The sequence below is a fragment of the Papio anubis genome, chromosome 3 (genome assembly GCF_008728515.1).
Source record: "Papio anubis isolate 15944 chromosome 3, Panubis1.0, whole genome shotgun sequence".
In the NCBI taxonomy this organism is placed as follows: Eukaryota; Metazoa; Chordata; class Mammalia; order Primates; family Cercopithecidae; genus Papio; species Papio anubis.
The window spans coordinates 291,755-314,129 of record NC_044978.1 but is presented as its reverse complement, the minus strand read 5'-3'; the positions used below and the strand labels follow the sequence as shown (position 1 = coordinate 314,129).

Sequence of the window (22,375 nt, the reverse complement as noted above, 5' to 3'; positions counted from 1 at the left end):
CCTCTTTTCTAGTTTTTATCACCTGCTTCAGGGGCGAGGGGTGGGAGAAGGTCAAAAGGTCCTTCCTGCTTCTGTGGTTTTCTCAAATGCCAAGAGCCATACTTGGTGGTGTCAAGCCCCGATTTCATCAGCTGCAACTGCTTTCAGCTCTCCTGCTCCCACGGGACTCCATGTTCCCATGGGACTCCATGTTCCCCAAAGGCCATTTCTTCTCATCTATGACTCTCCATCCCGAACACAATGCTTGGCAGCGTGATCAGTATGTGCTTAGTGCATATTAGTGACCTTGAAAATGTTCTCAAGGCCAGACTCCAAAAACAATTATAAATACATGGAAACCAGTGGAATCACGTAAAGGAAAAACTATTCAAAGAAAGTCAACTCACCATTGAGAGAAAAAGAAAGTCAACCCCTCTCTGTGCTAAGTAAAATTTTTACTTTATTTCAGCACTTTTCAAAACTACATGAGTCACATAAAAGAATCACTAGGGCTGGGTGCAGTGGCTCACACCTGTAATCCAAGCACTGTGGGAGGCCAAGGTGGGTGGATCACCTGAGGTCAGGAGTTTGAGACCAGCCTGACCAACATGGTAAAACCCCTTCTCCACTAAAAATACAAATTAGCTGGACGTGGTGGCACGTGTCTGTAATCCCAGCTACTCGGGAGGCTGAGGCAGGAGAATTGCTTGAACCTGGGAGGCAGAGGCTGCAGTGAGCCGAGATTGCACCACTGCACTGCAGCCTGGCGACAGAGTGAGACTCCATCTGAAAAAAAAAAAAGGAAGAAGAAGAAAGAAAAAGAAAGAGAGAGAAGAAAGAAAGAAAAAGGAAGGAAGGAAGGAAGGAAGGAAGGAAGGAAGGAAGGAAGGAAGGAGGGAAGGAAGAAAAGAAAGAAAGAAAGAAAAAGATCGCCAGAAGCCTTGAAAAGTAACCTCTATTAATAAAGGCAACTGTTTTCCTGTGGAAACATTACATCATACATGGACGTCTTTCCTTTTTATGAAAGACACATTAGTGTTATTACTTATTGACCTGATCCTAACACCTCTAAATTTTAAGTGAAATGTTTTCCTGTATTTAACCTGATATGTTGTTCCTTTTTGGATGGGTTTATAGCGAATATCCAGTTTTCTTAGTTGTTACATAAATTCCTGATTTGTGTTCCAGAAATTTAGTTCCACCTTCCTTTATTTTTTCTGTGAAAATACTTTTCAGGATGGTGGCAGCTTCATTGTTCCAAGGGGAAATGTAAATTTGAGTTCTGAAATTGTTTTTGAACACCAGGGTTTCTTCTTTCTGTATTTTAACTGAGAAGTAAACAAAAAATTACCACTTAAACACTTAGACATGATTTATTCTGTAAGTTAACTCTTTACCATGGAATAAAGTCACCTTTAGAAAATGACGGAAAAAAAGATAGATGGGAAGGTGTTTATTCTCATATTTTTCCAGACCCCACAGAAGCAAGGAGAGGTAACCCATGCTTTTCTTTCCTAAAGCAATAGCCATTTCTCCCCCCCCAAAAAAAAAAAAAAAAAAACCTGCTGCTGTCCCCGAACACCTTAACGCCCTATTATTCTTTCTTTACTCCACTCTGCTCCTGCTCATTCCTCTAATGGTTTGTTATAAGCTTTCCTATACCAGAGCAGGTGAGGATCCCTTTGGTCGTATCTTGTCAATACCAAATAGAATATGACAGGTGATAAACCCTTATAGTTGTCTAATTCTTAAAGTTTCAAATGTTTCCCATGATTTCTCCACCGTGGCCTCATATATGTTGTTGCCATCCTCCTTCCTGTGGAACTGGAAAGACTGTTTCTGTTCTGAATTTCAACCCTCAATGTAAGCAGTGGGGAACAAAGCACCCTGTCCCTGAGGAAAAATTATAAAGAAAACATTTAACCTAGAAAACAATAAATGTTTGTTTCAAAATGTTTTGTATCCAATCAAAGGGTGACTGAATACAAAATAAACCAAACCAAGGAGAATTTTCATCTAAATTTAATGAAGTGGGAAACACCAAGAGTAACTAACCGTCAGTGGGCTTCAGAAACAGATCTCAACATAAATCTCTGAAATTCCATTTAAGATCCTGATACGTAAGAACCGCAATCTAGCAAGGAAGCACAGGTAAGCAAACAAAACATCTAAAAGAAGGCTTTTACATTTTAAAAAAAAATCAGAAAATAGTACTTGACAAACTTCTAATAAAATTCAAAACCCTCATGAAAAATGGGAGGAGGAAATGCCACGTTAAATGCCCCGGCTGTGTTGTACTCAAACCTCCTGCAGGTGCACAGACACAGGGAAGAGATGAAAAGCACCTACATGCTTAGAGAATCATAGATGAATCACATGAAATAGAAATGTCTCCGCTTGTCACCGAAAGTAGAACCCATTGCCCAGTAGCTCTGGACCAACATTATTTCTAGAAACATGGAACCACAGCCAGAATGGTTCCTAAGCCACTAGTAGAACCCATTGCTCAAATAGCTCTGGACTAACATTATTTCTGTGAAACCGGTTGTATTTTTAATCCTCATGAAGCTAGAATGTCCCAAGCACAATCGAGTAGAACCCATTGCTCAGTAGCTCTGACCAATATTATTTTCTAGAAACTGTATAGATGAATCACATGAAATAGAATGGTTCCGTTGACACCGAGTAGAACCCATTGCTCAGTAGCTCTGACCAATATTATTTCTAGATATTAAACACAACATAAATATTTAAAATGTTTATGTTGGCCAGGCATGGTGGCTCACGCCTGTAATCCCAGCACTTTGGGAGGCCCAGTCAGGCGGATCATGAGGTCAAGAGATTGAGACCAGCCTGGCCAATATGGTGAAACCCCCGCCTCTACTAAAAACACATGTGCACCATTGGCTGCGGTGGTGCACCTGTAGTGCCAGCTACTCGGGAGGCTGAGGCAGGAGAATCGCTTGAACCCTGGAGGAGGTGGAGGTTTCAATGAGCCGAAATTGCACCACTGCACTGCAGCCTGGGCGATGGAGAGAGACTCCGTCTAAAAAAAAAAGTTTATGTTGAGGACCATGTTTCCATCCACAGAGCTAAGAGATTTGCCCTCAAATTAAAACTGTTTGGTAAAGTAGAACAGAAATGCCCCACGACTCTCCCTTCATTTATTTTATATTGTTCCTGTGATCATTGTCTCTCTTTTCAATAAGTTTCTCGTTCAAACAAAGTGGAAAATTCAGGTGATTATCTGAGTCAAAAAACAGATATTTTACCTAAGTTATCAGAGCTTTGCTGTGACTGTGCGGACTTGCTCTCTGTGCACTAAAGGCTCCCAAATCATTTACATTATTTTAGTCTTGGTCATATAAATTATTAATTCTGCTCTAGAGATTAGGAAATTGATGCATTTCATTCTTGCATTTAACACATATCAAGGTGGTCACTTTACTAAATGTGGAAGACATAAAGATTAATGTGATTCAGTCTCTGACCAAAAGGAACTCGCACAGATAAGCATATAGACTGCACTATAAAACCATAGAAACCACGGAACATTCTATGATAAATCTCTAACAAAGATCTAAGTGCACGCAGAAGCCTGGAGACGCCAGTCGGTGCCACAGTCGGAGGAGAGGATCTATGCGCCAGTCCTTTCGAAATGTTGCCAGTGCTGTGCTTGAGGTAAGAGAATTGGTGGTCAGACTAGAAACCCTCTCATTTTCAGTAGCTACAAACACACCCATGAAGAAATGAGCTCTGGATAAATAACTCTAAACCTTGGGTCAAATAACAACAAAGATTCTCTTCTTGACCCAACTCTAGTCAGGCTCCTCTGAGCTACTTTTTGAACAAGGTCTCATCCTCGGGCCTTGTCCTCAAGGCCAAGAGCCAGAAACCTGATGAGTCGGTTTAGCCAGAACCTCCCGCCCTCAACATAAGTTCTGATCAGTGTCCTCACTCCCCCACCACCCCCAGGTAATATCTCAGCACCCTAGTGCCTCCAGGATTCTGAGTAAGTTCAGACAGAATCTCCTGTACTCCTGAGGTTTTCTGCTCATAATTTGGCACCTACTGACTCCCACCCTTGGCTGTAAATCCCCACTTGTCCCTGATATATTTGGAGCTGAGTCCAAGTTCACTCCCTACTGTAAAACCCCATGGCAGTGGTCTCTGTACCTATCAAGATAGTCCCCCTGAATAAACTCAGCCTTATTGTTTTAACAAATGTCATGAATGAATTTTTTTTTCGATAATAAGCTAGATTTCCTATGGTATAGCAGAAAATATATTTGATCATTGACATGGGTTCCCAGCATAGAGCTCCTAAAACCCTTGGAATTTCTGGAGTGATAGGAGTGTCTTTTGTTACTCATAATAAGCCATTTTCAACAATACTGAGTCTATGTTAAGGAGGTGACTCTTGCTGGGCTCCCAGATGGATTCAGGATAGGGGCTGGTTGCCAGAGGAACCAACCAAGCAGTTAGAAGGTTGGAACTTTCAGCCGGACTTCCCCTACCTCTGAAAAGGGAAGGGGGGCTGGAGATTGAGTTCAATCACCAATGGTCAATAATTTCATCAATTATGCTATGTAATGAAACCTCCATCAAAACCCACAAACAGTGGGGTTTGGAGAAGCTCCAGGTTGAGGAGCCCATCAAGGTGCTGGAAGGGCGGCACATCCAGGGAGTGTGTGGGAGCCCCAGGCACACACATGCTGCAGTCCCCTGCCCTGTGCATCTCTCTCATGGCTACTCCTAAGCTACATTCTTTATAGTAAACCAATCATAGTAAGTAATGCTTTCTGTGAGTTCTATGAGTCATTCTAGTGAGTTTTGAAACCTGCACAAGGAGGTGTCAAGGGAACCTCCAGATTTATAGTCAGCCAGGCAAAAATGTGGGTAGCCTGGGTGACCATTTGTGGCTGGGATCTGAAGTGGAGGCAGTGTTGTGGAACCAAGTGCCAGAATGGAATTGAATTCAACAGAACACTCCGTTGATGTTGGAGAACTGGAGAATCCATGCTGAAAAAGATACCACATCTTTGGTGTCAGGGGAAATAAAAACCTCTCAGCCACATGAACTTCAACAATTTTCCTGCCATTCCAGAGTCAGTTCTGCCTTTAGATATGAGAAATACTACTAACACCTAACGGCCTCGTGCCGAACCGAGTAGCCATTCTCCCTCTGAGACTTAGCATGACCACATTATACTGCAATTGTGTGTATTGGTCCATCTCCCTCACAGGAACCTGAAATCCCAGAAGGCAGGAATCAGGTGTTATTTGTATTTGTCATATGTTAGGCAATCAATCAATATTGGTTTAATAAAAGGAAGAAAAAATTCTAATAGAAGCTGTAATTAATGCCTTTGCTCTAAGCAGAAGCAAATAATGATTTCTGTAACAGCAACCTGTCCTCCAAACTATAATGAAAATTGAGCTAGAGGATTTGGATTGACTGTAGTAACAATTCTTTGCGGCGGGACAGAACCCACAAAGTTATATATAATATTTGAAACAATGTATATAATATTAATTAAATTTATAATATGGGGAAAATACCAAATGCTGATGAGGATGAGGAGTAATTGGAATTCTCATAAATTGCCTGTAGGAATGCAAGATGGTATAACCACTTTGGAAAGTTTGTCAGTTTCTTCTATGGTTTAATGTATATTTCCTGTAAGACTTAGCAGTCACACTCCTGGATAGTTGCCCAAGAGGAATGAAAACATATGTAACATAAATACTTGCATGCAGATATTACAGTGGGTTTATTCACAGTAGCCAAAGCCTTGAGGAAAAAAAAAAATCAAAATTTCCATCAACTGGTGAATAAATTCTGGTACATTTATACACCTGAATTCTACTAAGCAATGACAAGGCAACAATCACTGATGCAAACAACAACGAATGAATATCCAAAATATCAGTCTACATGAAAGAAACCAGGCACAGACTGATTCCATTTAGATGCCATTCTAGAGAAGACAACACTAGGAACAGAAAGCGGATGAGGGGCTGCAGGGCTGGGTCTCAGGGAGAGGATCGTCTGCCATGAGGCAGGGAGAAGTGGGGGTGACGGGCACATTCTGCATCATGATTGCGGCAATCGTGAAGTACGATAAGGATTTTTTTCCTCTTTCGTTGTTAGGTTCATAACTGAGAGTACTAAAACAAAAGACAGACTAACGACCGAAAGGCATACACATTTATTTAATACAAGTTATACATGACCTGAAGACTTCAGAAGTGAAGGCCTAACAAAACAGAAAAACCTGTGTATTTTTATGCAGAATTTGGCGAAGAAGTGTATAGGAGAGAAATATGATTGGAGCCCCAAAGCCTTGATATAATAGTAATAAACTGGGGGAAATTGAGCAAGGCCTGTTTCTTCAGATTCTACTTGACATCTCTGTGTCTTGAAGGATAGAGGTGTTCCTTTCCCAGGGCATAGGGAGGGTAGCCCTGAAGTGAAGGTTCCATGATCTACTTTAGAGGAAGGTCAGAGAGTTATTTTATGACCTGTTTCATGGGAGACGAGCAAGCGGAAGGAGAGAGTGACCTTTCTGCATCTGCCGTTTCCTCAAATGCCAAAGTAACATATTTTGGAGTCGTATATCCAGAACCCCGTCACCATATGTAAATTATACCTCAATCAACCCTGACTTTAAAATGTTACCATTCATTGTTTAATCCTGTTGTTGATACAGGAGCTAAAAAGAAGTTACTTAAGCAGATAGCGAGGGTACAGAAGGACTCGGTAAAGGTTTTCCTTTTTAATGAAAAGGAGTCCCAAAGTCACTTTCTAAGAAACAGCAGCCTGTAAGACTGAGCGGCAGACATGGACAAGCTGGAAGCTCGCACGCGTGAAGGTCAGCAGGAAAAAGCTACCAGGACTAGGCGTGTTCAAAACGGCGGAGTCTCCCTTTCCCTTTGCCAGCCACGTGTAGGGGAAGGAGCAGACAAGATAGCACTGGTCAAGTGGAAAGTCCATTTGCATAATAAGATTCTGGTGGGGCGGCCAGCCTTCCCCGCACGCTGTGTAAACCTCACACCTGATATAACCAGTCTGTGGGCCTTACATAAATTGGACACCATCCTCTCAAGTCTGTCTGTAAACCTGGTGCACTCTGCCACTGGCCGGTCTTTCCCTTTCAGAAGCCCTTCTCTCTCTCACTGGGGAGACAGCTATTCTCCTTTCTCTTTTTTCTGCCTATTAAACCTCCACTCCTAAACTCCTCCATGAGTGTCTGTGTCCTAAATTTTCTTGGTGTGAGACAACGAACCCCAAGTATTTACACCAGACAATGTTGTCGCTTCATTATTAAATTGGAGAAATGTAAAACTTAAGCATTGTCCCAAATATTCTTTTTTCGCCTTTGTTATGTTTCCAGGACATGGAAGTACGCATTCCCTTCCCAATAGTAGGAATTTCCGATTTTTTTTGTTGTTGTTGTTAACCTGAAATTTGAAATTAAAATATTCTTTTTACTTTATTTTCTTGTCTTAGTAAGAAGTCTATGGTAGAGGGTGGAAGCAATTAAAGTGAGTCCCCTTCACATTTTTGTTGCTTGATTATTTACTCCAGGAAATAAAACCAAAACATTCTATCTTTAGAGACGACATAATAATCAACCATGAGCCTTGATGTGTGGGTTATTCAGGCCAGCTTCCTTTCTCCTGAAGCAGGAACAGCAGAAGGAGCTCCCCAGCCCACCTTAGATGTTAATGCTGTTGCCCTGAGGCTCTGGCATTTATATAGCACCTGCAAAAAGCAGGGTAAACCTTTAGGAATTACAATTAATTTGATACAAATTCTGCAGGGCATCTCCTCCAAAATCATAAAGAGCTATTTCACTAGTTTAGAAACTGATAATTTCTCAACCAATATTGACAATGGAGACAAGAGGGAAACCTGTGTTAGAAACTAAACCCGTCCCAACCATTATTTTGACTAAATAGGGGCATCAGCTTTTAAATACTATTAACTCTTAGGGCCTATAAACCAGAGTAGACTGTATTCTAAAGAAGAAAGAGAAAAAAGGAGGAAGGGAGGGAGGAAGGAAGGAAGGAAGGAAGGAAGGAAGGGAAAGAGAAAGAAAGATAATAAAAGACAAAAAGAAAAGAAGGGAGAAAGAGAAAGATGAAAAAGAAAAGAGAGAGAAAAAAGACAGGGAGAAAGGGAGGGAGGGAGGAAAAAAATCCAGCAAAAGAAATGGTTTGCTCGAGTGGAAAAATATGGCCCCAGATTGTAAAGAATGACCTGAGAGAATTAATGCTTCTTTGAAAATCTGAACACAGCCTCGCCATATTTCAGAATTAATAGGGAAAAGAGAAACACGGATACCTGAAACCCTATAATAATTATGTGTCTTACCGTCATTTATGTCTCAGTCCCTGGCAGATTTTATAAGAGTTGTTAGCAAGTTAAAAGAAGGTGATGGCCTTTCACCTGATTCTCTGCTTTGCCTACAGAAAATAGATCAGGTATTTTCCTCAAAGCCAAAGTTCCTTCTTGACTGCTATTTCTGTCAACCACATGCTTATAAAACATGGAGTCATCTGATTCTTCCCATCTGAATCCCAGCGTGCAGTCGGCTCCCAGCCCTCCTCTATGGACGCCTCACACAGCCACCCCAACACTCTCCTTGCAGTTCACCCAGGAAAATGCCACCCTCTCTCATTTGGCTTCCCTGCCTCAAGTTTTTTGTCTCACTCAGTCCATCTAACTTCCATTTCTAATGTAATTCTTTATTACAAAAATAATTTGTGCAGGTCAGTCTTCTCCAGAGAAACCGCCGATGGTTCCTTACTACTGCCGAAGATTAAAACCTGTTCAACAGGTCAAAAATTCTAACACTTCAAAACGCAACTCACGATCGCCAAAATTTTGCCACTATTCACCTAAATTAACCCTCTAGTTCAAACTAGCTTATTCTCTCAAGAACGTGCTGTGTTGGTTACCTGACGTGAACCTTTGGAAAGAGGTTTTTGGTGGGAAAAATATGCTCAGAAAAAGTTGGCTGAACTTATTAAGGATGTCCTCCCTGAAACTTTTCAGTATGTGGGGACTTGCCATTCCTCAGTGCAAGGCTGCAGGTGCCCATGCTGGGCTACGCCTGTCCAGCCCCACACTCAAAGCACTCTCTCTCCTCAACCGCGGCATTAATCTGTACCATTCTTTTAGAATTTAACATCTGTTGTGGCCCAACTTGAGTGTGTGTGTGTGTGTGTGTGTATACACATCAATATATGTAGAAATGTGTAGGTTATTAAATATGTATTTACATTATGTGTGAAGCAACATCATTGTCAGTGGTAAATACCAGGGGTTCATCCTCTCATGCTGAGAAAATTAAGGACACGAACACATGTGGGTGGGTAGGAGTGGAAAGTTCAATAGGCAGAAGAAAGGAGAGAGGAGAGCCGCTCCTTGTGAGAGAGAGGTGTCCTAAAGGGGGACGGTGTCAGACCACAGCAGATTTTATAGGCAGGCTTGAGGAGGTGGTGTCTGCTTTCCATAGGGCACATGGATTGGCTTGACTAGGTGTGACATTTATGTAACAGACGGGGAAGGCAGGTAGTCCCACCCTAATCTTATTACTGAAATAGGCTTTCCACTTGACCTTCACCATCTTGTCTGCTCCTTACTGTACAGTGGCTCGCAAAAAGAAAATGGAGCCACCACCTTGAACATGCCTAGTCCAAGTAGTACATTACTATGGGCACAATTGCTGGCAGTTACCCATGCAAGCTTTCAGCTTCCTTGTTTATGTCTGCAGCTTGATTTTACAGGCTGCTGTTTGTTAGAAAAATAATGATTTGGGGCTGCTTTTCATTAAAAGGAAAACTTTACCGAGGACTTCTGTACCCTGTATCTAAGTAATTTCTTTTCAACTCCTATGTCATATGTACTTATGATGCTGTGAAATATATATTTGGTATATAAAACAGAAGGATCTCTGCCTGACATACAACTCCTAATGTCCTTGGAATCTCTAAAGTGCTGTCTTTTTACATGCTAATGTTGACTGATAGCTTCAGGGTGGGGCTGGTCACCAAAAAGATCAAGGGAGGATTAGAGGGTTGAGACTTCCAGACCCACCCTTCAACCTCCTGGGAGGGGAGAGGGGCTGAAGGTCAAGTCGAGCACCAGTGACCAATCGTTTAATCAGTCATGCCTATGTAATGAAGCCTCCATAAACCTAACCCCAGAAGGACAAGATTGGGGGTGTTTCCACACACCTGAACGCAGAGAGGTTCCTAGAGGGTGGTGCCCAGAAAGGATACGGAAGCTCCTTGCTTCTTCCCCCGTACCTCAACTTATACCTCTCTTCATCTGTGTCCCTTGCAATATCCTTTATAATAATCTGGTAAATGTAAGTGTTTCCCTGAGTTCTGTGAGCCACTCCAGCAAATTAATTAAACCCAAAGAGGCGGTCATGAGAACCTTGAATTGAAGCCCATTGATCCAGAGGCCCAGACTGGAGACTGGTGTTGGGGTGGAGGGCAGTCTTGGGGACTGAGCCCCCAACCTGTGAAATCTGATGCTGTCTCCAGGTAGATAATGTTGGAATGGAATTGGAATAGAATTGAAGGACACTCATCTGGTGTCCATGGCAGAATTGATTGCTTGCTTGCCAGTGGGAAAAAAATCCTCACACATTTGGGATCCCAGAATCTTCTGTCTTGATTGTCGATGTATGGTGTCAGAGCACAGGAAACACAGTTTGAGAGGTTTTCCCAAACAATACTGAATATTTATTTGTACACTTAGATATGTGTGCATACATGATTATTGTATATTAATATGTTATTAAATTTATTCATATTTTTATATTCTAGTGTATTAGTCCATTCTCATGCTGCTTTGAAAACATACTCAATACTGTGTAATTTATAAGGGAAAGTGGCTTCATTGACTCACATGCCTGGGAAGGCCTCAGGAAACTTACACTGATGACTGAAGGGGAAGCAAGCATGTCCTTCTTCACAAAGGGGTAGGAGAGAGAAGTGCCGAGCAAAGAGGGGAAAGTCCTTTAAAAAAACCGTCAGATCTCATGAGAATTTACTCACTATCACGAGAACAGCAGCATGAGGGTAAATGCCCCATGATTCAATTACCTCCCACTGGGTCCCTCCCACCACACATGGGGATTATGGGATTTGGGTGGGGACAGAGCCAAACCATATCATCTAGATAATTTTATTAAATAGTAATCATTTATAATTTATATAACTTATACAATATATATTATATGATATATAATTGATAATTTTAGATTAATATATTGATAGATTATAAAATGTTTGCATAAGATATATACTCATTTTTACTTTACATTTATTTGTATGTATATATACACAAATGCATATACACACATATAGTTCCTTTATCAACATAAATATATGCATATATTCACATATATCAGATAGGTCATTGTTTCTCCCTACTGGGCCATAGACTTGACGTCCAAATACTTACTTAGAGTATCAAGTGCAAGTTTTTTAAAAAGATAGTAGCAGCACAAGGAACAAAAGGAAAGAGTGTGGAAACAAAAGTGGAACTACTGGCAGCTGTCCAGGAGTGCAGATAACTTCCCACATCCTACCTGCTTGGCCTATCGTTCCAATAATCCAAGATCCATGTGAGTCCATCAAGTCAAAGGAGCAAGACATTAGGAAGGACAGCAGAGGTGCTGACATCACACACAAGTGACCTCTCCATCCCTAGTCAGGGAATAGGTAAATAGAAGAGTATTTGGAGAGAATGAAAATCAAAGAATGTGACTGTCACAGAGTTAATATTTTTATATGTAAGATTTATTTTTTAAAAAATTGAGAGAAGAAAAATGAATAAAGGGATGGAATTAAAAATTCTTGGAAAAACAAAAATTAATCTCACAATCCATTAAAGAAACTCAGATTACAGCAAATTTTGAAATGTCTCTCAAATTATTGAGTGCTTGCAGTGCAGTTATTTTTAGTAAATGTATTCAATATGGATTGTGTCAGTGAAATACTCATTCTTGTGCTAGTAAAAGTGAATTTTGGTAAAATCATTCTTGGTAAGACTCTGTATAACTTTGGATGTAAAATTATTATTCCTGCCTGGGCATGGTGGCTCGGGCATGGGGTGCATGCCTGTAATCCCAGCTACTTCGGAGACTGAGGTGGGAGAATCATTTGAACCCAAGAGGCCAAGGTTGCAGTGAGCCGAGATCACACCACTGCCCTTCAGCCTGGCCAACAGACTAAGAATTCATCAAAATATATATATATATGTTCCTTTTTGAAATCTTATCTAAACAAATTTAGGCCAAGATATATTTAAAAGATGTCTTGACATTTTTCTCTAACAGCAAAATTGGAAAGCAAACTAAACCTTGAAAAATAAGAGAAAAGTAATATCAATTATGGTCTGTCGGGTGATGAAATAAATACTGTGTAGCAATTTAAAAGGCTGGTTTTGATAAATAGTTAATAAAATGGCTTTTTTTTACAATATCATGTTAAAGTGGAAAACACACAGATTGCACTTACGATTCCAATTCTGTTTGAAGGTATTCATAATAAAATATTCTGAAGGAAATAGACTAAAATGTAAAGAATAGTAATCAATTTTTCCATATGTTTTATTTTATATTTTCCAACTGCTTTACAACTGAACATGCATTAATTTATTAATCCAAGGTAAAGGTGAAGACCTTTAAAAACCATGGTTCTGAAGTAATACTGGATCTCTGAAAAAAAAAAAAAAGTTTGCCATAGAAGTTGCAAAATAGCTGATTACTAGAGAGGCCGCCATATGCAAATTCTTGTAAGCACTCTCGATGGCAGCTCCTGGGAATGAGATACTTTCTCTCTGATCTGGGATATTTGGTGAAGCGAAGCCGCTTCTGATCAGAACAAAGGAGGTTCACAAAACCAGCAGAAATTTAACCTCGAATATTCTTTCCTTTCCTGCCCCTTGCAAAGAAGAAACTGGAGTTCCAAACAGAAGCCAGCGAGACTGGCAGAGCTCTCTGTAAATGAGTTTTACCTAAAGTTAACAGAGATATGAAAGGATGGCCTTGTAAGTTAAAAGAATCTGGTTTAATTATTAGGGAATATTTCAATGGAATCTGTGCATAAGATTTGTGTTGACATAGGAATTATTATGTTAAAAGTTTATCTAAAAGGAAAGAACCGGTATGAAGCTATTCATTTAAATTTTGCTCGTTACGTATTTTCAATATGCAGTGCAATTGCTGCCACCACCAGCTGTGTGGCCTTGACAAGAGCCTTCATCTGGGTTTTGATTTCCTCCAAGGTGGTGGAGACCTCAGGCCTCCAGAGGCCACCTGGTTGCGCTTGCTTCTGCTGCTGCCACTGCTAGATCTTTGGCCGTGGAAAGTAACCTCTCAAGGCCTAGGTTTCTTATCTGTAAAGCAGCGATAATAATAATCTAACAACCCTAATCAGCTTACAAGTATCAGTTCATACACACACACACACACACACACACACACACACAAGCCACATCATACAAATATAAGACACTGACAACAGAACCTTTAATGCTGTATGTGTTAACTAGATTGTTTCCACCTTTAAAATGAGAAGCTTAGACAGAATCTGAGAGCTCCCTTTCAGTTTTAAATTGTTTATTCTTATTTTAAATTTTGTTTCTCAAACCTCTCAGGGAGGAATACAATTTTTAAACTGGGAGAATTTTAATTACTGATTGGGGTTATCATATTTAGATGGTTTGATAAAGAATTAAACTTGCAGTTCTAATTAAGAAATTGAGAAGATATCCTGTTTCTACTGGTAAAGAGATGAAAACTTAGACCCTGAACAGAGGATGCCTTCGTGTATAAACCAAACAAGAACCAAAGCAGCACAGCTCACCTCGGGGCCACTGACCCAAACCAAGGGAAAGGGACCTGCCTGCGACAATTGACTCACCGACGGGCCCTACAAACCTCAAGTTTTGAAAATACTCTCCCTCTGAAAGTGGCCTGTTGGGCAAAACAGAAGACTGGCCTCAGTCTGCATGGGAATATTCTCTTTATTGTGCCATCACACCTCAAAGAAATGGGTTTAGTTCCATAAAGCTATATAACTAAAGAAATCCATTTTCTGGCTGGCCAGTAAGATAAATGGCTGATTGGCACATGTAAGGTATCACCTGTACCTTTCGCCACCATCACTCTCGTGGCAAAATATCTTCAAAGTGGTTAATTTGCTAGTTAGATATTTAGTTTGATTAACTGTTATAAATGAGTTAAAAGCACACTCCAGTTCACTTTTTTCATACATTATTTTTCCTCCAACCCTATTGCTATACGTTATGAGACATGCTGGTTGGATTCATTCTCTTTTGCTAAATAGGACTGCCCAAAATTTACTAGATCCTGAAACAAGAAGAAAATAGAATATTTTAGAAGAATTGAAGCAAATCAAATATTTGCTCTGGCAAAGGAAAAACTTTTTACCGAAAATATTCTTTTTGTACTAACTTGAAAGCATGTGATGTTTCTTAAGTGTCTTTGCTTCCTTCTCCTTCCCTACCCTCTCCCTCTTCCCACCTCCCCTCACTGTAGACAGGCAGACAGACAGACAGACACACACACACACACACACACGGCAATAAAAGGACACAGAAAATAAAAATGAAGGTTCAAAATGTGTTATCTCAACACTAACAATATGTGTCATTCCAGAGAAAGGCAGGTGTTGGGACAGAAACAATGCTGATGCTTTTCAAACTTGAGTCTGTGTCATCATAGGGGAATCTGGGAAAAGATGCTTCCCACCACCAAAGAGAAGGCCAGGAAGCAACCAGCATCTCCGTGGACACGGTGGGTTCTAGCTGCATTCTTAGAGTCTTTTTCCCTCCATGCGCAGAAACACTTTGTAAAGAATAAGCATGCATGGCAACAATGCCAGGGGTTGATAGTTCCTCCTGTTATTTGCCTCTTCTTTTTGCTATCAGTTTAAGATGGGAAAGTCTACCTAAATTTTTTACAAAATATCAGTAGGAAAAATTTTAAAAAGCAGAAAAAGAAACAGAATTCTCTCCAGCCTCTCAGAAGGGCTGCAGTGACGGGCGCGGTAAATGATGGGAAAGGTCCACATTGTGGCTCAGCATCTCCAAGAACAAAGCCATGGACAGTTTTTCACACGAGAAAGCTCAGGGAATATGAGCAGATTATATAGTACAAAACATGCCACGGCCTCAACAGTATTTTCCAGCCCTGAAACAAGTAACAGGACAACAGGTTGTTGGAAAGCTTAGTCTAATCTTGATTCTAAAGCATGTAATATGGTCATGGGCCCCATGACGTCTCAGTCAATGTCAGACCACATGTATGACAGTGTCTCATACGATTATAGTACTGTATTTTTATTGTACCTTTTCTATGTTTAGATACGCAAATACTTACCATTGTGTTACAGCTGCCTACAGTACTCAGTACAGTAACCTGCTGTTTGTAGCTTTGGAGCGACAGACTATCCCACAGCTTAGGTGTGGAAGAGGCTCTGCCATCCTGGTTTATGCAAGGACACCCTATGATGTTTGCACAATGATGAAATCTCCTGAGGACACAGTTCTCAGAACAAATCCTGGCCATTAAGCTACACATGACTGTATGTAAGCTGCAGTGTGAGACTGACCCGTCTCTACCAATGATTAACTATTCTTCAATGGAGAGCAACATTCCAAGAATTAAACTGTAAAAGCCCTTCTAACAACAAGTGTTCTGTATTTCTAGGACAATTCTGTCTTTGCATCTGAGAAAGGGCGACTTTACAGACTCTCATAACAGATATTTCAAAGGTGAAAGGCACAGATAGCCATGAGCACAGTCAGGATCCATTTATATCGATTAGGAAGTGGGATTAGCAGCCCAAGTGAAACTGGATACAAATGAGAGGATGAGATGCAGTGCACTAGAATTCTCCTCTCAGCCCCGTGGACCAGGAAAAATCCCTCCGCACTGTGTAAACATGTGAGAGAATGGGAAGAACAAAGAGTCCCCTCAGAGTCCCGTGCATGAAGCCAGCTGCTGGATAGCCAGACCCCGTAGCTTACTGTGGACGAGCACTCCATCCCCAGGTGAAGAAAGAGGTCGCACTGCTTAAGGAGCCGCTGCGGATTAGACTTCAGAGGAAATTCTTTCTCAAAGGTGCACATACGTCAAAGCACGAAAATCACAGAGAATATATAGGCTCAAGAGAGAAGTCCTGAGGGTCCCCTTTAGGGAGAATTTATCAAGTAGAGGAAGAGACAGAATAGGATTAAATAGGGGGAACAAAATGTGTTTAAATGATACAGAGAGAAGAAAATCAGCCAAGGGAGAAGTCAAGGAGAAACATAAGGCAAGTAGCACAGCACTGTGATGATGGCAACGCTGAAATGGGAGGAGGCTGTGAGGGCAGTCCACACGTGCCAGATGCTAACCAAAGCAGGAGCGTGGTGGGGCGAAGCACAAGGAGGTGGCTGAGAAGATGATGTCACTCTTGGAGAATGTGGTGACTCTGACAGCTGAGATGTGTGATGCCCAGGAAGCTGTGCAGCTGCTCGTTCTAATTGTACATTTATGAGAAAAAAGGAAATGAAAAAAAATTAATCCGGAACTTACTTAAGGGAACACAATATGGTAGAATCAGCCAAAAACCTACATTGAAAGTACAGGAGAGTAAGTTGTAATGGCGGACTTGAAGTGGTAAGAAAAGTTTGGATTATCATCCGTTTACTAAAGCAGAAAAGGAGTGTAAAATAGTGTTTAAATATCAATGAAAAATCCGTGGAAAAATACATCAGTGCTAGCGCTGAGACACAGTCCGAAAAATAGGGTCACCTCAGATGTGTGAACGGGCACAGCAAAGCCCGGCTGAGAACTTCTGCCACCTCATAAGTGCTTTTCAACTGCAGAGGTCAAAGTGCGTCTTACATTAGTACAACATGTGTGTGCATGTGTGTGAGCATAATTTTATGTGTGTTACATATATATACTATCTTATGTTCTATTCCCATGAAATAGAAGAAAGATATAAAAACAAAGACATTCAAAGACTTAATTAACCGAGGATTCACGAATGACATTTCCTGGGGGGTTCTGGGGCGTGGAGATTAGGAAGAGAAGTGACATGTAACATGACACGAGGGATTACGAAAGGCAGATAATCTGAGGGAAAGTCATGAGGGAGCTGGATTTATTTCCCTGAATTAGAAGTGAATGCAGAGTCTCAAAGTGTCCGTAAAGGAAAAGCTCCTCCCGTGGCAACTGTGGTTTCCCAGGCAGGGCGGGGAAGCCCTGGCCCTGCCCTTCACTCCTCCCACTCCCTACCTGGTGGGCTCTTGAAGACATTCCCACTTCCCCTTTCCCCTTCCCTTAAGGGACCCTAAGGGGTGAGGGGAAGGTTAGCCCTCTACTCTGTACGTTACAAGTAGCCACCTCTCTGTCTTTCTCTCTCTCCCTCCTTCTCTCTCTCCCCATTTTTAGCACACAGTTTGTTCAGACTCCTGACCCCCACCACCAGTCACAGGCATGGTGTAGCCTCATAGATGAATTAGATTCATCCCCACTAAATTCTGCATTGTGCTCTCTGTGACAATCAATGTAATAATGTGCTTATATTCGTAGAAGTTTCATACTCATGACAAATAAGAATAACTTCTGAAATCTGTGGTTGCACATCTCAAATTACATCTGCATTTCCCCCGTTGTTAGTTACGTCTAATGACCTTTCCACAGTTTCAATGAGCATTTGTGTTGGTGTTAGCATCGGTGTTAGAACAGAATCAGCTACTCCCTTACAGTGACCGAAGCCAGACATGTCTGTTTGAATCCGTCTCTGCTGCTTTTTAGCTCTATGGCCTTTAGCAAGTTATTTAATCTCCAAACTCTTAACCAGATTTCTTACCCGATTGTAGCTCATGCAGTTGTAGCAAGAATTAAATGAGCTAATCCCAGGGCACGGCTGTGTCTCCCACCAAGTGTGTATGTGAGTTGTGTGTGCGTCGTGATGGTCAGCTGCTTACGTTCTCCTCATTTTCCGTGACTGTCTCCTAAATCGTACAGAGACAGTCACTCTGGGATTCCTGTGGGATTTTCAGCAGTGTCTCCCTGGTGAATGATAAACTTCAGCAGTTAGGTGAAGTGCTTGCTAAGGTAAGATGGAAGCTCGACATGAAAAAAAGTTTTGCAAACATCCCCATAGTGGAAAAATAAGACCAGGAAAGAAGCTGCTAATTAGCCAGAGAGGCAGTGATGTATCGTGGCTGCCGAAGCGAAGGAGTGAAGTCGGAACTATTTTTGCCGTAGAGATAGCCAGCCTTCAGGAAGGGCCATGTTGCCCAGTAATTTAATCTGAAAGATATAAATCATGACGAAAAGCTCCCTGCATTAGTAATGGAGAGAAATACCTACATTGTAGCAAGGTTTTCATGACAAAAGACAGGTTTTCATACATCTGAGATCAGGAAAAATAATTGTCAATCAAAGACAACCCCCTGGATCCTCATTTGAAGTAAAATTGGAGGTCAGCGAAGGCCAAGAAAAAAAGAGAGGACTAGATCGTCTCTGCAATTTTAAGGAGCTCATTACTAGAGATGCTGTTTTACAAAGTTTCAGCTGTATCCGATTTTGAAACAATGATTTAATGCCTGCCAGACGAAGGAAGAGAGGGATGTCAAAAACCAAAAACAGGTATGACTGTATCATGGGCATGAAAATGGAGGCTGACATCATAATGATGAAACATCACCCCAGGGCCAAAGTATGCAAACTGAAATAATGGCCAAACACAAATCTCATGGTGCTTCGGAAGAATACAACTGGAAACTGATGAAAGCAGAGTGATCTATACTATCTGCTTCCCAGAGAATTGGGAGTTCACAGAGAACAAAGTCAGTGGCCTTAGCAGAACCCTTGGCCATGCAAATAAACTGGAACACTCATCCGAATGCACTCTCTGAATCAAGATTACCTGTAATTCCTCTGTGCTGCAGCCTATAGGGCTGTAGAAGCTTAATCATATTTATTACCCAACCAATGAACATATGGGCTATTGGATCAGAAAGTAAATTTTGGCCCCAACTCACCATTCCTGCAACATCATGCAAGACCAGTGAAGCCTTAGGAACCTGGAAAGCCCAATATGCATTCAGTGACTGGTCTCTGAGCATTGGTTTTGCCCAGACAACTGAGTAATGGAGGAACAAAAAGCTTAAATTATTAGCAACTACCAGACTGTAAAATTCTTACTAAACAGTCACTTCCTCGAAAGCTCAGACCATTTTTTATTAAATTTTTTATTACATTTTTGCGATTAGTAGAATTTGTTCACCTGGTGGTTTCTGAATTAAGATTAAATAGGGACCTCAAAAAAGCTGGGGAACAAACGAGAGAACAGAAAATTAAATGGGGAATGAAGAAAAGAAAGGAGAAAATGAGAAAGGAAATAGGGAGGGGAGAAAGGTAAAAAATAAGTGGCATGCCAATCATTAAACTCCAGATGGAGAGAGATAACAAACCAGGTAGGCAGGTCAAATTAGAGCAATGTTTGCTGGCCACTATAACCAACAACCCAAAATCTCAGTGACTTAAAATAAAACTTACATCTCTCTCATGCAAAGTCATTGTCCCTTCAGTGGCCCTACTGACAGGACAGGAGCTGCTTCCGTACGTAATTCTGCCACCTGGAACACGTGGGTTCCTGGATTCCCACAGGAGGAAAGAAGAGAGTCGTGTTTTATGGTCAACTCTGGAAGTGGCTGACATTCACCTACACAGCACTGGTCAGAACATGGTCATAGGCTCCCAGTATCACCCATAAGGGAGTCTGGGAAATGTAGTCTTTTCGGGTTTCCAAGAAGCCACTCGAGGAGGAAAACAAGGAGTTCAGTTCTGCACAAATCAGTCGAAATTGACCACACTTGTCACACAGACGCACACAGTCTGTGTGAGCAGACAGGAAAGTCTCCATGAAAACAAGGACTCTAGCAGGAGGAAGAAAGGCATCTTAGGCAGAGGGTACTTTATGAGCAGGATCTGGAGGTGATTTGTGCAGGTGGAGCTGAAGGACAAAAATGAGTTTCATCTGCCTGGAGCAGAGTTTTTCAGGGGCTGAAAAGAGTGGTAGAAGACCAGGTAAGTCAATTAGACAGATTGGAGGAGCTAGTTTATGCCAACCAAGGAGATTTTTGTGGCAGGCCCGGTCTCACTAACAGCTGAACAGGCAGCCTCCATCACAACTGTCTCAGCACTGACTGAGTGGTTAAGCCACACACTAAACGCTGAGAGAGCCAGTGTCCTTATACAAAGGCTGGAATGTAACAAAAGCCCACCAGAGTTTTGCCCAGGCCTTTCCTGGGCCTTGAAGCGCGACAAGATAATGAAGGAATTCTTAACAGGACCTGTTTAGAATCAAGCACCTTTTTATTGGGGGACTGAAGGAACTCCCCAGACCTCCACAAAAATGTTGTATTGGGGGTCTAAAGGAACTCCCCAAACCTCCATGATTTAGCAGGAGACAGGATAAATGTAATCACCCCGGTACCTGGACTCATCTAGATTAAGTCAATTCACTGAGGCTCCAGAGGAAGGGCTTCAAAACTCAGACCTTATAGATTACAGTAAGTTAATCACTTATGTCTTTACATGAATGCACATGCACACACAGACATATAGCTTAAAAGGTATAGAAGCTCTGTAAACCTTGCAATTTTCGGTTGGTCTGGCAGTATTTTCCAGGCCTTCTCCCTGTACCTGGTTACAGAAATAAGCTCTCTTCTTTCTCAGTTTCTCTGCATCTCATTATTGGGCCATGAGAATAAGCAGCCCGACTCCCAGTTTGGTCTGGGAACAAACAGACTTATCCCTGTAGGTAATAAAATGCCTTTGTCCGTAGCTCCTGGTTATGAGCAGTGAACGAAGCCAAAGGTCTGCATGACCCATGGAAGAGGAGAAACTACTGGCAACAGCAGGCCAGGCAGGCTGCTCTGCAGGTGTTGGATACCAGTCTTGGCCTCAATCCGTAACTATCTGTGTGAACTGGACAAGCCCATCAATTCCTTTGTGTCTCAGTTGATTAATCTATAAAATGAGGAGAATAATGTGTAATGTGTAGAAAAGCTTGTTGATCAATGTTTAAAATATGTGAGAGAAACACCAAAGAATTGAAAGGAAGTCATGGAAGGACAGAAATTAGTGGAGGAATAAGGTGGATGGAGGAATGGAAGGGTGGATGGAGAATGGAATAAGGTGGAAGGAAGGAAATGGAATAAGGTGGAGGATGGAATGGAATAAGGTGGATGGAGGATGGAATGGTGAGGTCATGGAGATGGAACACCAGTGGAATAAGGTGGATGGAGGGTTCAACAGTGGAACATGGATAAGAGGGATGGAGATGGAATGGAAGGGTGGAGGGGGGATGGAGGAATGAAGGGGGTGGATGGAGGATGGAATGGTGGAGTTTGGAATGGTGGAGGATGGAATGGTGGAGGAATGGATGGAATGGAATGGAAAGGGGGATGGAATGGAATGGTGGAGGGTGGATGGAATGGAATGAAGGATGGAGGAATGGAGGAATGGATGGAACACCCGGAAGGGTGGTGGATGGATGGAAACAACTGGAAGGGTGGAGGGTGAGGGGATGGCGATGGAAACACCAGTGGAATAAGGGTGGAGGGTGAGGGGATGAAGGAAGGAACAGTGGAATAAGGAGGGTGGATGGCGGAAGGAACAGTGGATAAGGTGGGTGGGGGATGGAGGATGGAAATGGAATGGTGGTGGTGGATGGAGGATGGAAATAAAGAAGGATGGAAATGGAGGACATGGAAGATAGAGTACAGAAAGACCACAGAAATGGAGTTCAGGTAATTGAAAAGAATGGATGGTATAACTGGAATAAATAATGGATGGAAGACAAGAGTTCAACTTAATGAATGGAATTGAAGGTAAAGAAACCAGGAGGTGAGATAAAGCCAGTGGACCACATTTAAGCTCAGCTTCTGATCAATTCACATAGAAAATTCAAGCAATCCATAATGGAAGTAAGCTACATAATCACTTTCAGAATTTTTGATTAATCTATATGTAAATTAACTGCAAGTAATATTTTTAGTATCTGAATTTATTTATCCCCTTCTTTTTTAAATACACAGGAGTTAACCATCTCAAGGAATATCAGCACTGGAAGAAAAAACTGTTTACAATGGAAAGGAACGGCAATGTTCCAAATCTGCTTGAGTAGCAGAAAATCAAAATTCTCCTCAGGCCTTTCCTCCAGCAACACATTCCTGTTGACAAAAGGAGCTGGAATGTGTGGGGCTGGGTTCCTGCTCCAGTCCTTCCAGCTTTATAGAACCCCAGGAGACAGCTCACTTCCCAGCGCCACC

General features: G+C 41.6%; 1 long non-coding RNA gene across 2 annotated transcripts; it reads left to right on the top strand.

The window, feature by feature from the left end:
• The first annotated feature begins 3,294 nt into the window (after window positions 1-3,294).
• LOC116274109 lies at window positions 3,295-21,109 on the top strand. 2 transcript variants are annotated; one of them, XR_004182591.1, is made up of 3 exons: window positions 3,295-3,660; window positions 14,691-14,828; window positions 20,887-21,109. It is a non-coding gene; the product is annotated as an uncharacterized LOC116274109 (long non-coding RNA). The 2 variants fall into 2 exon arrangements; XR_004182592.1 differs by lacking the exon at window positions 14,691-14,828 and having other exon boundaries at window positions 3,536-3,660.
• The last annotated feature ends 1,266 nt before the right edge of the window (window positions 21,110-22,375 follow it).